The sequence below is a fragment of the Lithobates pipiens genome, unplaced genomic scaffold (genome assembly GCF_037356315.1).
Source record: "Lithobates pipiens isolate NorthernLeopardFrog02 unplaced genomic scaffold, aLitPip1_a1.2 Scaffold_18, whole genome shotgun sequence".
Classification (NCBI taxonomy): domain Eukaryota; kingdom Metazoa; phylum Chordata; class Amphibia; order Anura; family Ranidae; genus Lithobates; species Lithobates pipiens.
Genome location: NW_027507758.1, coordinates 479,697,612 through 479,711,999, shown reverse-complemented (window position 1 = coordinate 479,711,999; position 14,388 = coordinate 479,697,612). Strand labels below are relative to the sequence as shown.

At 43.7% G+C, this 14,388-nt stretch overlaps 2 non-coding genes across 2 annotated transcripts; both read left to right on the top strand.

Moving 5' to 3' along the window:
* The first annotated feature begins 4,567 nt into the window (after positions 1 to 4,567).
* TRNAF-GAA (transfer RNA phenylalanine (anticodon GAA)) lies at positions 4,568 to 4,640 on the top strand. Its single transcript has one exon. It is a non-coding gene; the product is annotated as a tRNA-Phe (tRNA).
* Positions 4,641 to 5,611: 971 nt separating this feature from the next.
* TRNAF-GAA (transfer RNA phenylalanine (anticodon GAA)) lies at positions 5,612 to 5,684 on the top strand. The gene has a single exon. It is a non-coding gene; the product is annotated as a tRNA-Phe (tRNA).
* The last annotated feature ends 8,704 nt before the right edge of the window (positions 5,685 to 14,388 follow it).

Below are 14,388 nucleotides of genomic sequence, written 5' to 3'. Positions count from 1 at the left end.
GTCCAGCATGTTTCATTTTTGCTGTGCTCACCTGCAATATACCAATGAAAGCCGTGGGAACAAGACCTAGCCGCATTTGAAAGAAAAATGACTTTTTTGATGTGTAGTCCATAGAAACGGAAAGTAAAAATCAGGGGAGAAACTGAAAACTATGCTGGAAATCTAGGAAGTTGTGGAAATAGATGGCCAGCAGACAGGCATCAATCACAACATGAAAGGAGATTTTTGAACCGAGCTTGTCAAAAATAACTATTGTTTTTACTGTGGGTACAATGCTGATGTTATCAAAGAAAAGTGGATGCTGTGACTATAAACCTCCTTTAAGGGCTCAATGACCCCTTCGAGTCGACGCACGGTGCCACGTGTCTCCTGGACAAACCCTTTCTAAAGTGCCGAAATAGCTCAGTTGGGAGAGCGTTAGACTGAAGATCTAAAGGTCCCTGGTTCGATCCTGGGTTTCGGCAATTGTTGTATCCTTAACAGGGATAACCCTACCTTTGATTATATGACTTTCCCATGAATTAGGCCAGTGCGTGTTTGATTCTTTCGCTTCTCATGTGCCTGTTGTTCCTAACAGAGTGGTTGCTTAGTTTCACCTGGAACAAAGTAAAGTATCTTGCTGCCTGTTTTCCTTTCCGGCTAAATGCATAGACATAAAAATGTCAGTCGTCTTTGTCATACCTTCACACCAGCACATGGTACCCCAGAATTGTCATCAAGATTAGGCAGAAAAGGCCAAAATAGCTCAGTTGGGAGAGCGTTAGACTGAAGATCTAAAGGTCCCTGGTTCGATCCCGGGTTTTGGCAACTGTACCTGCTCCTTTTGGTGTACCGCTTTCTGACAAGAAAAGGAAGACCAAGCAGGAGTTTGAGAAAGTTGTTTAGAGCAGACTAAGGTCTGGGGCTCAGCAGAAACGCAATTGTGCAACATCCCGCAGTTTATGCTTTTCTCAGCCAATGTGCAAGGACAAGTCAAAATATCCCTTCTTCTTCATAGGACATTTGTACACCAACGCATAGTTCTGCAGAGCCTTGGGAAGAAAAGTCCAGCATGTTTCATTTTTGCTGTGCTCACCTGCAATATACCAATGAAAGCCGTGGGAACAAGACCTAGCCGCATTTGAAAGAAAAATGACTTTTTTGATGTGTAGTCCATAGAAACGGAAAGTAAAAATCAGGGGAGAAACTGAAAACTATGCTGGAAATCTAGGAAGTTGTGGAAATAGATGGCCAGCAGACAGGCATCAATCACAACATGAAAGGAGATTTTTGAACCGAGCTTGTCAAAAATAACTATTGTTTTTACTGTGGGTACAATGCTGATGTTATCAAAGAAAAGTGGATGCTGTGACTATAAACCTCCTTTAAGGGCTCAATGACCCCTTCGAGTCGACGCACGGTGCCACGTGTCTCCTGGCCAAACCCTTTCTAAAGTGCCGAAATAGCTCAGTTGGGAGAGCGTTAGACTGAAGATCTAAAGGTCCCTGGTTTGATCCCGGGTTTCGGCAATTGTTGTATCCTTAACAGGGATAACCCTACCTTTGATTATATGACTTTCCCATGAATTAGGCCAGTGCGTGTTTGATTCTTTCGCTTCTCATGTGCCTGTTGTTCCTAACAGAGTGGTTGCTTAGGTTCACCTGGAACAAAGTAAAGTATCTTGCTGCCTGTTTTCCTTTCCGGCTAAATGCATAGACATAAAAATGTCACTCGTCATTGTCATTCCTTCACACCAGCACATGGTACCCCAGAATTGTCATCAAGATTAGGCAGAAAAGGCCGAAATAGCTCAGTTGGGAGAGCATTAGACTGAAGATCTAAAGGTCCCTGGTTCGATCCCGGGTTTCGGCAACTGTACCTGCTCCTTTTGGTGTACCGCTTTCTGACAAGAAAAGGAAGACCAAGCAGGAGTTTGAGAAAGTTGTTTAGAGCAGACTAAGGTCTGGGGCTCAGCAGAAACGCAATTGTGCAACATCCCGCAGTTTATGCTTTTCTCAGCCAATGTGCAAGGACAAGTCAAAATATCCCTTCTTCTTCATAGGACATTTGTACACCAACGCATAGTTCTGCAGAGCCTTGGGAAGAAAAGTCCAGCATGTTTCATTTTTGCTGTGCTCACCTGCAATATACCAATGAAAGCCGTGGGAACAAGACCTAGCCGCATTTGAAAGAAAAATGACTTTTTTGATGTGTAGTCCATAGAAACGGAAAGTAAAAATCAGGGGAGAAACTGAAAACTATGCTGGAAATCTAGGAAGTTGTGGAAATAGATGGCCAGCAGACAGGCATCAATCACAACATGAAAGGAGATTTTTGAACCGAGCTTGTCAAAAATAACTATTGTTTTTACTGTGGGTACAATGCTGATGTTATCAAAGAAAAGTGGATGCTGTGACTATAAACCTCCTTTAAGGGCTCAATGACCCCTTCGAGTCGACGCACGGTGCCACGTGTCTCCTGGACAAACCCTTTCTAAAGTGCCGAAATAGCTCAGTTGTGAGAGCGTTAGACTGAAGATCTAAAGGTCCCTGGATTGATCCCGGGTTTCGGCAATTGTTGTATCCTTAACAGGGATAACCCTACCTTTGATTATATGACTTTCCCATGAATTAGGCCAGTGCGTGTTTGATTCTTTCGCTTCTCATGTGCCTGTTGTTCCTAACAGAGTGGTTGCTTAGTTTCACCTGGAACAAAGTAAAGTATCTTGCTGCCTGTTTTCCTTTCCGGCTAAATGCATAGACATAAAAATGTCAGTCGTCTTTGTCATACCTTCACACCAGCACATGGTACCCCAGAATTGTCATCAAGATTAGGCAGAAAAGGCCAAAATAGCTCAGTTGGGAGAGCGTTAGACTGAAGATCTAAAGGTCCCTGGTTCGATCCCGGGTTTTGGCAACTGTACCTGCTCCTTTTGGTGTACCGCTTTCTGACAAGAAAAGGAAGACCAAGCAGGAGTTTGAGAAAGTTGTTTAGAGCAGACTAAGGTCTGGGGCTCAGCAGAAACGCAATTGTGCAACATCCCGCAGTTTATGCTTTTCTCAGCCAATGTGCAAGGACAAGTCAAAATATCCCTTCTTCTTCATAGGACATTTGTACACCAACGCATAGTTCTGCAGAGCCTTGGGAAGAAAAGTCCAGCATGTTTCATTTTTGCTGTGCTCACCTGCAATATACCAATGAAAGCCGTGGGAACAAGACCTAGCCGCATTTGAAAGAAAAATGACTTTTTTGATGTGTAGTCCATAGAAACGGAAAGTAAAAATCAGGGGAGAAACTGAAAACTATGCTGGAAATCTAGGAAGTTGTGGAAATAGATGGCCAGCAGACAGGCATCAATCACAACATGAAAGGAGATTTTTGAACCGAGCTTGTCAAAAATAACTATTGTTTTTACTGTGGGTACAATGCTGATGTTATCAAAGAAAAGTGGATGCTGTGACTATAAACCTCCTTTAAGGGCTCAATGACCCCTTCGAGTCGACGCACGGTGCCACGTGTCTCCTGGCCAAACCCTTTCTAAAGTGCCGAAATAGCTCAGTTGGGAGAGCGTTAGACTGAAGATCTAAAGGTCCCTGGTTCGATCCTGGGTTTTGGCAATTGTTGTATCCTTAACAGGGATAACCCTACCTTTGATTATATGACTTTCCCATGAATTAGGCCAGTGCGTGTTTGATTCTTTCGCTTCTCATGTGCCTGTTGTTCCTAACAGAGTGGTTGCTTAGTTTCACCTGGAACAAAGTAAAGTATCTTGCTGCCTGTTTTCCTTTCCGGCTAAATGCATAGACATAAAAATGTCACTCGTCATTGTCATTCCTTCACACCAGCACATGGTACCCCAGAATTGTCATCAAGATTAGGCAGAAAAGGCCGAAATAGCTCAGTTGGGAGAGCGTTAGACTGAAGATCTAAAGGTCCCTGGTTCGATCCCAGGTTTCGGCAACTGTACCTGCTCCTTTTGGTGTACCGCTTTCTGACAAGAAAAGGAAGACCAAGCAGGAGTTTGAGAAAGTTGTTTAGAGCAGACTAAGGTCTGGGGCTCAGCAGAAATGCAATTGTGCAACATCCCGCAGTTTATGCTTTTCTCAGCCAATGTGCAAGGACAAGTCAAAATATCCCTTCTTCTTCATAGGACATTTGTACACCAACGCATAGTTCTGCAGAGCCTTGGGAAGAAAAGTCCAGCATGTTTCATTTTTGCTGTGCTCACCTGCAATATACCAATGAAAGCCGTGGGAACAAGACCTAGCCGCATTTGAAAGAAAAATGACTTTTTTGATGTGTAGTCCATAGAAACGGAAAGTAAAAATCAGGGGAGAAACTGAAAACTATGCTGGAAATCTAGGAAGTTGTGGAAATAGATGGCCAGCAGACAGGCATCAATCACAACATGAAAGGAGATTTTTGAACCGAGCTTGTCAAAAATAACTATTGTTTTTACTGTGGGTACAATGCTGATGTTATCAAAGAAAAGTGGATGCTGTGACTATAAACCTCCTTTAAGGGCTCAATGACCCCTTCGAGTCGACGCACGGTGCCACGTGTCTCCTGGACAAACCCTTTCTAAAGTGCCGAAATAGCTCAGTTGGGAGAGCGTTAGACTGAAGATCTAAAGGTCCCTGGTTCGATTCCGGGTTTCGGCAATTGTTGTATCCTTAACAGGGATAACCCTACCTTTGATTATATGACTTTCCCATGAATTAGGCCAGTGCGTGTTTGATTCTTTCGCTTCTCATGTGCCTGTTGTTCCTAACAGAGTGGTTGCTTAGTTTCACCTGGAACAAAGTAAAGTATCTTGCTGCCTGTTTTCCTTTCCGGCTAAATGCATAGACATAAAAATGTCACTCGTCTTTGTCATTCCTTCACACCAGCACATGGTACCCCAGAATTGTCATCAAGATTAGGCAGAAAAGGCCGAAATAGCTCAGTTGGGAGAGCGTTAGACTGAAGATCTAAAGGTCCCTGGTTCGATCCCGGGTTTCGGCAACTGTACCTGCTCCTTTTGGTGTACCGCTTTCTGACAAGAAAAGGAAGACCAAGCAGGAGTTTGAGAAAGTTGTTTAGAGCAGACTAAGGTCTGGGGCTCAGCAGAAACGCAATTGTGCAACATCCCGCAGTTTATGCTTTTCTCAGCCAATGTGCAAGGACAAGTCAAAATATCCCTTCTTCTTCATAGGACATTTGTACACCAACGCATAGTTCTGCAGAGCCTTGGGAAGAAAAGTCCAGCATGTTTCATTTTTGCTGTGCTCACCTGCAATATACCAATGAAAGCCGTGGGAACAAGACCTAGCCGCATTTGAAAGAAAAATGACTTTTTTGATGTGTAGTCCATAGAAACGGAAAGTAAAAATCAGGGGAGAAACTGAAAACTATGCTGGAAATCTAGGAAGTTGTGGAAATAGATGGCCAGCAGACAGGCATCAATCACAACATGAAAGGAGATTTTTGAACCGAGCTTGTCAAAAATAACTATTGTTTTTACTGTGGGTACAATGCTGATGTTATCAAAGAAAAGTGGATGCTGTGACTATAAACCTCCTTTAAGGGCTCAATGACCCCTTCGAGTCGACGCACGGTGCCACGTGTCTCCTGGACAAACCCTTTCTAAAGTGCCGAAATAGCTCAGTTGGGAGAGCGTTAGACTGAAGATCTAAAGGTCCCTGGTTCGATTCCGGGTTTCGGCAATTGTTGTATCCTTAACAGGGATAACCCTACCTTTGATTATATGACTTTCCCATGAATTAGGCCAGTGCGTGTTTGATTCTTTCGCTTCTCATGTGCCTGTTGTTCCTAACAGAGTGGTTGCTTAGTTTCACCTGGAACAAAGTAAAGTATCTTGCTGCCTGTTTTCCTTTCCGGCTAAATGCATAGACATAAAAATGTCACTCGTCTTTGTCATTCCTTCACACCAGCACATGGTACCCCAGAATTGTCATCAAGATTAGGCAGAAAAGGCCGAAATAGCTCAGTTGGGAGAGCGTTAGACTGAAGATCTAAAGGTCCCTGGTTCGATCCCGGGTTTCGGCAACTGTACCTGCTCCTTTTGGTGTACCGCTTTCTGACAAGAAAAGGAAGACCAAGCAGGAGTTTGAGAAAGTTGTTTAGAGCAGACTAAGGTCTGGGGCTCAGCAGAAACGCAATTGTGCAACATCCCGCAGTTTATGCTTTTCTCAGCCAATGTGCAAGGACAAGTCAAAATATCCCTTCTTCTTCATAGGACATTTGTACACCAACGCATAGTTCTGCAGAGCCTTGGGAAGAAAAGTCCAGCATGTTTCATTTTTGCTGTGCTCACCTGCAATATACCAATGAAAGCCGTGGGAACAAGACCTAGCCGCATTTGAAAGAAAAATGACTTTTTTGATGTGTAGTCCATAGAAACGGAAAGTAAAAATCAGGGGAGAAACTGAAAACTATGCTGGAAATCTAGGAAGTTGTGGAAATAGATGGCCAGCAGACAGGCATCAATCACAACATGAAAGGAGATTTTTGAACCGAGCTTGTCAAAAATAACTATTGTTTTTACTGTGGGTACAATGCTGATGTTATCAAAGAAAAGTGGATGCTGTGACTATAAACCTCCTTTAAGGGCTCAATGACCCCTTCGAGTCGACGCACGGTGCCACGTGTCTCCTGGACAAACCCTTTCTAAAGTGCCGAAATAGCTCAGTTGTGAGAGCGTTAGACTGAAGATCTAAAGGTCCCTGGTTCGATTCCGGGTTTCGGCAATTGTTGTATCCTTAACAGGGATAACCCTACCTTTGATTATATGACTTTCCCATGAATTAGGCCAGTGCGTGTTTGATTCTTTCGCTTCTCATGTGCCTGTTGTTCCTAACAGAGTGGTTGCTTAGTTTCACCTGGAACAAAGTAAAGTATCTTGCTGCCTGTTTTCCTTTCCGGCTAAATGCATAGACATAAAAATGTCACTTGTCATTGTCATTCCTTCACACCAGCACATGGTACCCCAGAATTGTCATCAAGATTAGGCAGAAAAGGCCGAAATAGCTCAGTTGGGAGAGCGTTAGACTGAAGATCTAAAGGTCCCTGGTTCGATCCCGGGTTTCGGCAACTGTACCTGCTCCTTTTGGTGTACCGCTTTCTGACAAGAAAAGGAAGACCAAGCAGGAGTTTGAGAAAGTTGTTTAGAGCAGACTAAGGTCTGGGGCTCAGCAGAAACGCAATTGTGCAACATCCCGCAGTTTATGCTTTTCTCAGCCAATGTGCAAGGACAAGTCAAAATATCCCTTCTTCTTCATAGGACATTTGTACACCAACGCATAGTTCTGCAGAGCCTTGGGAAGAAAAGTCCAGCATGTTTCATTTTTGCTGTGCTCACCTGCAATATACCAATGAAAGCCGTGGGAACAAGACCTAGCCGCATTTGAAAGAAAAATGACTTTTTTGATGTGTAGTCCATAGAAACGGAAAGTAAAAATCAGGGGAGAAACTGAAAACTATGCTGGAAATCTAGGAAGTTGTGGAAATAGATGGCCAGCAGACAGGCATCAATCACAACATGAAAGGAGATTTTTGAACCGAGCTTGTCAAAAATAACTATTGTTTTTACTGTGGGTACAATGCTGATGTTATCAAAGAAAAGTGGATGCTGTGACTATAAACCTCCTTTAAGGGCTCAATGACCCCTTCGAGTCGACGCACGGTGCCACGTGTCTCCTGGACAAACCCTTTCTAAAGTGCCGAAATAGCTCAGTTGGGAGAGCGTTAGACTGAAGATCTAAAGGTCCCTGGTTTGATCCCGGGTTTCGGCAATTGTTGTATCCTTAACAGGGATAACCCTACCTTTGATTATATGACTTTCCCATGAATTAGGCCAGTGCGTGTTTGATTCTTTCGCTTCTCATGTGCCTGTTGTTCCTAACAGAGTGGTTGCTTAGTTTCACCTGGAACAAAGTAAAGTATCTTGCTGCCTGTTTTCCTTTCCGGCTAAATGCATAGACATAAAAATGTCACTCGTCTTTGTCATTCCTTCACACCAGCACATGGTACCCCAGAATTGTCATCAAGATTAGGCAGAAAAGGCCGAAATAGCTCAGTTGGGAGAGCGTTAGACTGAAGATCTAAATTTCCCTGGTTCGATCCCGGGTTTCGGCAACTGTACCTGCTCCTTTTGGGGTACCGCTTTCTGACAAGAAAAGGAAGACCAAGCAGGAGTTTGAGAAAGTTGTTTAGAGCAGACTAAGGTCTGGGGCTCAGCAGAAACGCAATTGTGCAACATCCCGCAGTTTATGCTTTTCTCAGCCAATGTGCAAGGACAAGTCAAAATATCCCTTCTTCTTCATAGGACATTTGTACACCAACGCATAGTTCTGCAGAGCCTTGGGAAGAAAAGTCCAGCATGTTTCATTTTTGCTGTGCTCACCTGCAATATACCAATGAAAGCCGTGGGAACAAGACCTAGCCGCATTTGAAAGAAAAATGACTTTTTTGATGTGTAGTCCATAGAAACGGAAAGTAAAAATCAGGGGAGAAACTGAAAACTATGCTGGAAATCTAGGAAGTTGTGGAAATAGATGGCCAGCAGACAGGCATCAATCACAACATGAAAGGAGATTTTTGAACCGAGCTTGTCAAAAATAACTATTGTTTTTACTGTGGGTACAATGCTGATGTTATCAAAGAAAAGTGGATGCTGTGACTATAAACCTCCTTTAAGGGCTCAATGACCCCTTCGAGTCGACGCACGGTGCCACGTGTCTCCTGGACAAACCCTTTCTAAAGTGCCGAAATAGCTCAGTTGGGAGAGCGTTAGACTGAAGATCTAAAGGTCCCTGGTTCGATCCCGGGTTTCGGCAATTGTTGTATCCTTAACAGGGATAACCCTACCTTTGATTATATGACTTTCCCATGAATTAGGCCAGTGCGTGTTTGATTCTTTCGCTTCTCATGTGCCTGTTGTTCCTAACAGAGTGGTTGCTTAGTTTCACCTGGAACAAAGTAAAGTATCTTGCTGCCTGTTTTCCTTTCCGGCTAAATGCATAGACATAAAAATGTCACTCGTCATTGTCATTCCTTCACACCAGCACATGGTACCCCAGAATTGTCATCAAGATTAGGCAAAAAAGGCCGAAATAGCTCAGTTGGGAGAGCGTTAGACTGAAGATCTAAAGGTCCCTGGTTCGATCCCGGGTTTCGGCAACTGTACCTGCTCCTTTTGGTGTACCGCTTTCTGACAAGAAAAGGAAGACCAAGCAGGAGTTTGTGAAAGTTGTTTAGAGCAGACTAAGGTCTGGGGCTCAGCAGAAACGCAATTGTGCAACATCCCGCAGTTTATGCTTTTCTCAGCCAATGTGCAAGGACAAGTCAAAATATCCCTTCTTCTTCATAGGACATTTGTACACCAACGCATAGTTCTGCAGAGCCTTGGGAAGAAAAGTCCAGCATGTTTCATTTTTGCTGTGCTCACCTGCAATATACCAATGAAAGCCGTGGGAACAAGACCTAGCCGCATTTGAAAGAAAAATGACTTTTTTGATGTGTAGTCCATAGAAACGGAAAGTAAAAATCAGGGGAGAAACTGAAAACTATGCTGGAAATCTAGGAAGTTGTGGAAATAGATGGCCAGCAGACAGGCATCAATCACAACATGAAAGGAGATTTTTGAACCGAGCTTGTCAAAAATAACTATTGTTTTTACTGTGGGTACAATGCTGATGTTATCAAAGAAAAGTGGATGCTGTGACTATAAACCTCCTTTAAGGGCTCAATGACCCCTTCGAGTCGACGCACGGTGCCACGTGTCTCCTGGACAAACCCTTTCTAAAGTGCCGAAATAGCTCAGTTGGGAGAGCGTTAGACTGAAGATCTAAAGGTCCCTGGTTCGATCCCGGGTTTCGGCAATTGTTGTATCCTTAACAGGGATAACCCTACCTTTGATTATATGACTTTCCCATGAATTAGGCCAGTGCGTGTTTGATTCTTTCGCTTCTCATGTGCCTGTTGTTCCTAACAGAGTGGTTGCTTAGGTTCACCTGGAACAAAGTAAAGTATCTTGCTGCCTGTTTTCCTTTCCGGCTAAATGCATAGACATAAAAATGTCACTCGTCATTGTCATTCCTTCACACCAGCACATGGTACCCCAGAATTGTCATCAAGATTAGGCAGAAAAGGCCGAAATAGCTCAGTTGGGAGAGCGTTAGACTGAAGATCTAAAGGTCCCTGGTTCGATCCCGGGTTTCGGCAACTGTACCTGCTCCTTTTGGTGTACCGCTTTCTGACAAGAAAAGGAAGACCAAGCAGGAGTTTGAGAAAGTTGTTTAGAGCAGACTAAGGTCTGGGGCTCAGCAGAAACGCAATTGTGCAACATCCCGCAGTTTATACTTTTCTCAGCCAATGTGCAAGGACAAGTCAAAATATCCCTTCTTCTTCATAGGACATTTGTACACCAACGCATAGTTCTGCAGAGCCTTGGGAAGAAAAGTCCAGCATGTTTCATTTTTGCTGTGCTCACCTGCAATATACCAATGAAAGCCGTGGGAACAAGACCTAGCCGCATTTGAAAGAAAAATGACTTTTTTGATGTGTAGTCCATAGAAACGGAAAGTAAAAATCAGGGGAGAAACTGAAAACTATGCTGGAAATCTAGGAAGTTGTGGAAATAGATGGCCAGCAGACAGGCATCAATCACAACATGAAAGGAGATTTTTGAACCGAGCTTGTCAAAAATAACTATTGTTTTTACTGTGGGTACAATGCTGATGTTATCAAAGAAAAGTGGATGCTGTGACTATAAACCTCCTTTAAGGGCTCAATGACCCCTTCGAGTCGACGCACGGTGCCACGTGTCTCCTGGACAAACCCTTTCTAAAGTGCCGAAATAGCTCAGTTGGGAGAGCGTTAGACTGAAGATCTAAAGGTCCCTGGTTCGATCCCGGGTTTCGGCAATTGTTGTATCCTTAACAGGGATAACCCTACCTTTGATTATATGACTTTCCCATGAATTAGGCCAGTGCGTGTTTGATTCTTTCGCTTCTCATGTGCCTGTTGTCCTAACAGGGTGGTTGCTTAGTTTCACCTGGAACAAAGTAAAGTATCTTGCTGCCTGTTTTCCTTTCCGGCTAAATGCATAGACATAAAAATGTCAGTCGTCTTTGTCATACCTTCACACCAGCACATGGTACCCCAGAATTGTCATCAAGATTAGGCAGAAAAGGCCAAAATAGCTCAGTTGGGAGAGCGTTAGACTGAAGATCTAAAGGTCCCTGGTTCGATCCCGGGTTTTGGCAACTGTACCTGCTCCTTTTGGTGTACCGCTTTCTGACAAGAAAAGGAAGACCAAGCAGGAGTTTGAGAAAGTTGTTTAGAGCAGACTAAGGTCTGGGGCTCAGCAGAAACGCAATTGTGCAACATCCCGCAGTTTATGCTTTTCTCAGCCAATGTGCAAGGACAAGTCAAAATATCCCTTCTTCTTCATAGGACATTTGTACACCAACGCATAGTTCTGCAGAGCCTTGGGAAGAAAAGTCCAGCATGTTTCATTTTTGCTGTGCTCACCTGCAATATACCAATGAAAGCCGTGGGAACAAGACCTAGCCGCATTTGAAAGAAAAATGACTTTTTTGATGTGTAGTCCATAGAAACGGAAAGTAAAAATCAGGGGAGAAACTGAAAACTATGCTGGAAATCTAGGAAGTTGTGGAAATAGATGGCCAGCAGACAGGCATCAATCACAACATGAAAGGAGATTTTTGAACCGAGCTTGTCAAAAATAACTATTGTTTTTACTGTGGGTACAATGCTGATGTTATCAAAGAAAAGTGGATGCTGTGACTATAAACCTCCTTTAAGGGCTCAATGACCCCTTCGAGTCGACGCACGGTGCCACGTGTCTCCTGGACAAACCCTTTCTAAAGTGCCGAAATAGCTCAGTTGGGAGAGCGTTAGACTGAAGATCTAAAGGTCCCTGGTTCGATCCCGGGTTTCGGCAATTGTTGTATCCTTAACAGGGATAACCCTACCTTTGATTATATGACTTTCCCATGAATTAGGCCAGTGCGTGTTTGATTCTTTCGCTTCTCATGTGCCTGTTGTTCCTAACAGAGTGGTTGCTTAGTTTCACCTGGAACAAAGTAAAGTATCTTGCTGCCTGTTTTCCTTTCCGGCTAAATGCATAGACATAAAAATGTCACTCGTCATTGTCATTCCTTCACACCAGCACATGGTACCCCAGAATTGTCATCAAGATTAGGCAAAAAAGGCCGAAATAGCTCAGTTGGGAGAGCGTTAGACTGAAGATCTAAAGGTCCCTGGTTCGATCCCGGGTTTCGGCAACTGTACCTGCTCCTTTTGGTGTACCGCTTTCTGACAAGAAAAGGAAGACCAAGCAGGAGTTTGTGAAAGTTGTTTAGAGCAGACTAAGGTCTGGGGCTCAGCAGAAACGCAATTGTGCAACATCCCGCAGTTTATGCTTTTCTCAGCCAATGTGCAAGGACAAGTCAAAATATCCCTTCTTCTTCATAGGACATTTGTACACCAACGCATAGTTCTGCAGAGCCTTGGGAAGAAAAGTCCAGCATGTTTCATTTTTGCTGTGCTCACCTGCAATATACCAATGAAAGCCGTGGGAACAAGACCTAGCCGCATTTGAAAGAAAAATGACTTTTTTGATGTGTAGTCCATAGAAACGGAAAGTAAAAATCAGGGGAGAAACTGAAAACTATGCTGGAAATCTAGGAAGTTGTGGAAATAGATGGCCAGCAGACAGGCATCAATCACAACATGAAAGGAGATTTTTGAACCGAGCTTGTCAAAAATAACTATTGTTTTTACTGTGGGTACAATGCTGATGTTATCAAAGAAAAGTGGATGCTGTGACTATAAACCTCCTTTAAGGGCTCAATGACCCCTTCGAGTCGACGCACGGTGCCACGTGTCTCCTGGACAAACCCTTTGTAAAGTGCCGAAATAGCTCAGTTGGGAGAGCGTTATGACTGAAGATCTAAAGGTCCCTGGTTCGATCCCGGGTTTCGGCAATTGTTGTATCCTTAACAGGGATAACCCTACCTTTGATTATATGACTTTCCCATGAATTAGGCCAGTGCGTGTTTGATTCTTTCGCTTCTCATGTGCCTGTTGTTCCTAACAGAGTGGTTGCTTAGTTTCACCTGGAACAAAGTAAAGTATCTTGCTGCCTGTTTTCCTTTCCGGCTAAATGCATAGACATAAAAATGTCACTCGTCATTGTCATTCCTTCACACCAGCACATGGTACCCCAGAATTGTCATCAAGATAAGGCAGAAAAGGCCGAAATAGCTCAGTTGGGAGAGCGTTAGACTGAAGATCTAAAGGTCCCTGGTTCGATCCCGGGTTTCGGCAACTGTATCTGCTCCTTTTGGTGTACCGCTTTCTGACAAGAAAAGGAAGACCAAGCAGGAGTTTGTGAAAGTTGTTTAGAGCAGACTAAGGTCTGGGGCTCAGCAGAAACGCAATTGTGCAACATCCCGCAGTTTATGCTTTTCTCAGCCAATGTGCAAGGACAAGTCAAAATATCCCTTCTTCTTCATAGGACATTTGTACACCAACGCATAGTTCTGCAGAGCCTTGGGAAGAAAAGTCCAGCATGTTTCATTTTTGCTGTGCTCACCTGCAATATACCAATGAAAGCCGTGGGAACAAGACCTAGCCGCATTTGAAAGAAAAATGACTTTTTTGATGTGTAGTCCATAGAAACGGAAAGTAAAAATCAGGGGAGAAACTGAAAACTATGCTGGAAATCTAGGAAGTTGTGGAAATAGATGGCCAGCAGACAGGCATCAATCACAACATGAAAGGAGATTTTTGAACCGAGCTTGTCAAAAATAACTATTGTTTTTACTGTGGGTACAATGCTGATGTTATCAAAGAAAAGTGGATGCTGTGACTATAAACCTCCTTTAAGGGCTCAATGACCCCTTCGAGTCGACGCACGGTGCCACGTGTCTCCTGGACAAACCCTTTCTAAAGTGCCGAAATAGCTCAGTTGGGAGAGCGTTAGACTGAAGATCTAAAGGTCCCTGGTTCGATCCCGGGTTTCGGCAATTGTTGTATCCTTAACAGGGATAACCCTACCTTTGATTATATGACTTTCCCATGAATTAGGCCAGTGCGTGTTTGATTCTTTCGCTTCTCATGTGCCTGTTGTTCCTAACAGAGTGGTTGCTTAGGTTCACCTGGAACAAAGTAAAGTATCTTGCTGCCTGTTTTCCTTTCCGGCTAAATGCATAGACATAAAAATGTCAGTCGTCTTTGTCATACCTTCACACCAGCACATGGTACCCCAGAATTGTCATCAAGATTAGGCAGAAAAGGCCAAAATAGCTCAGTTGGGAGAGCGTTAGACTGAAGATCTAAAGGTCCCTGGTTCGATCCCGGGTTTTGGCAACTGTACCT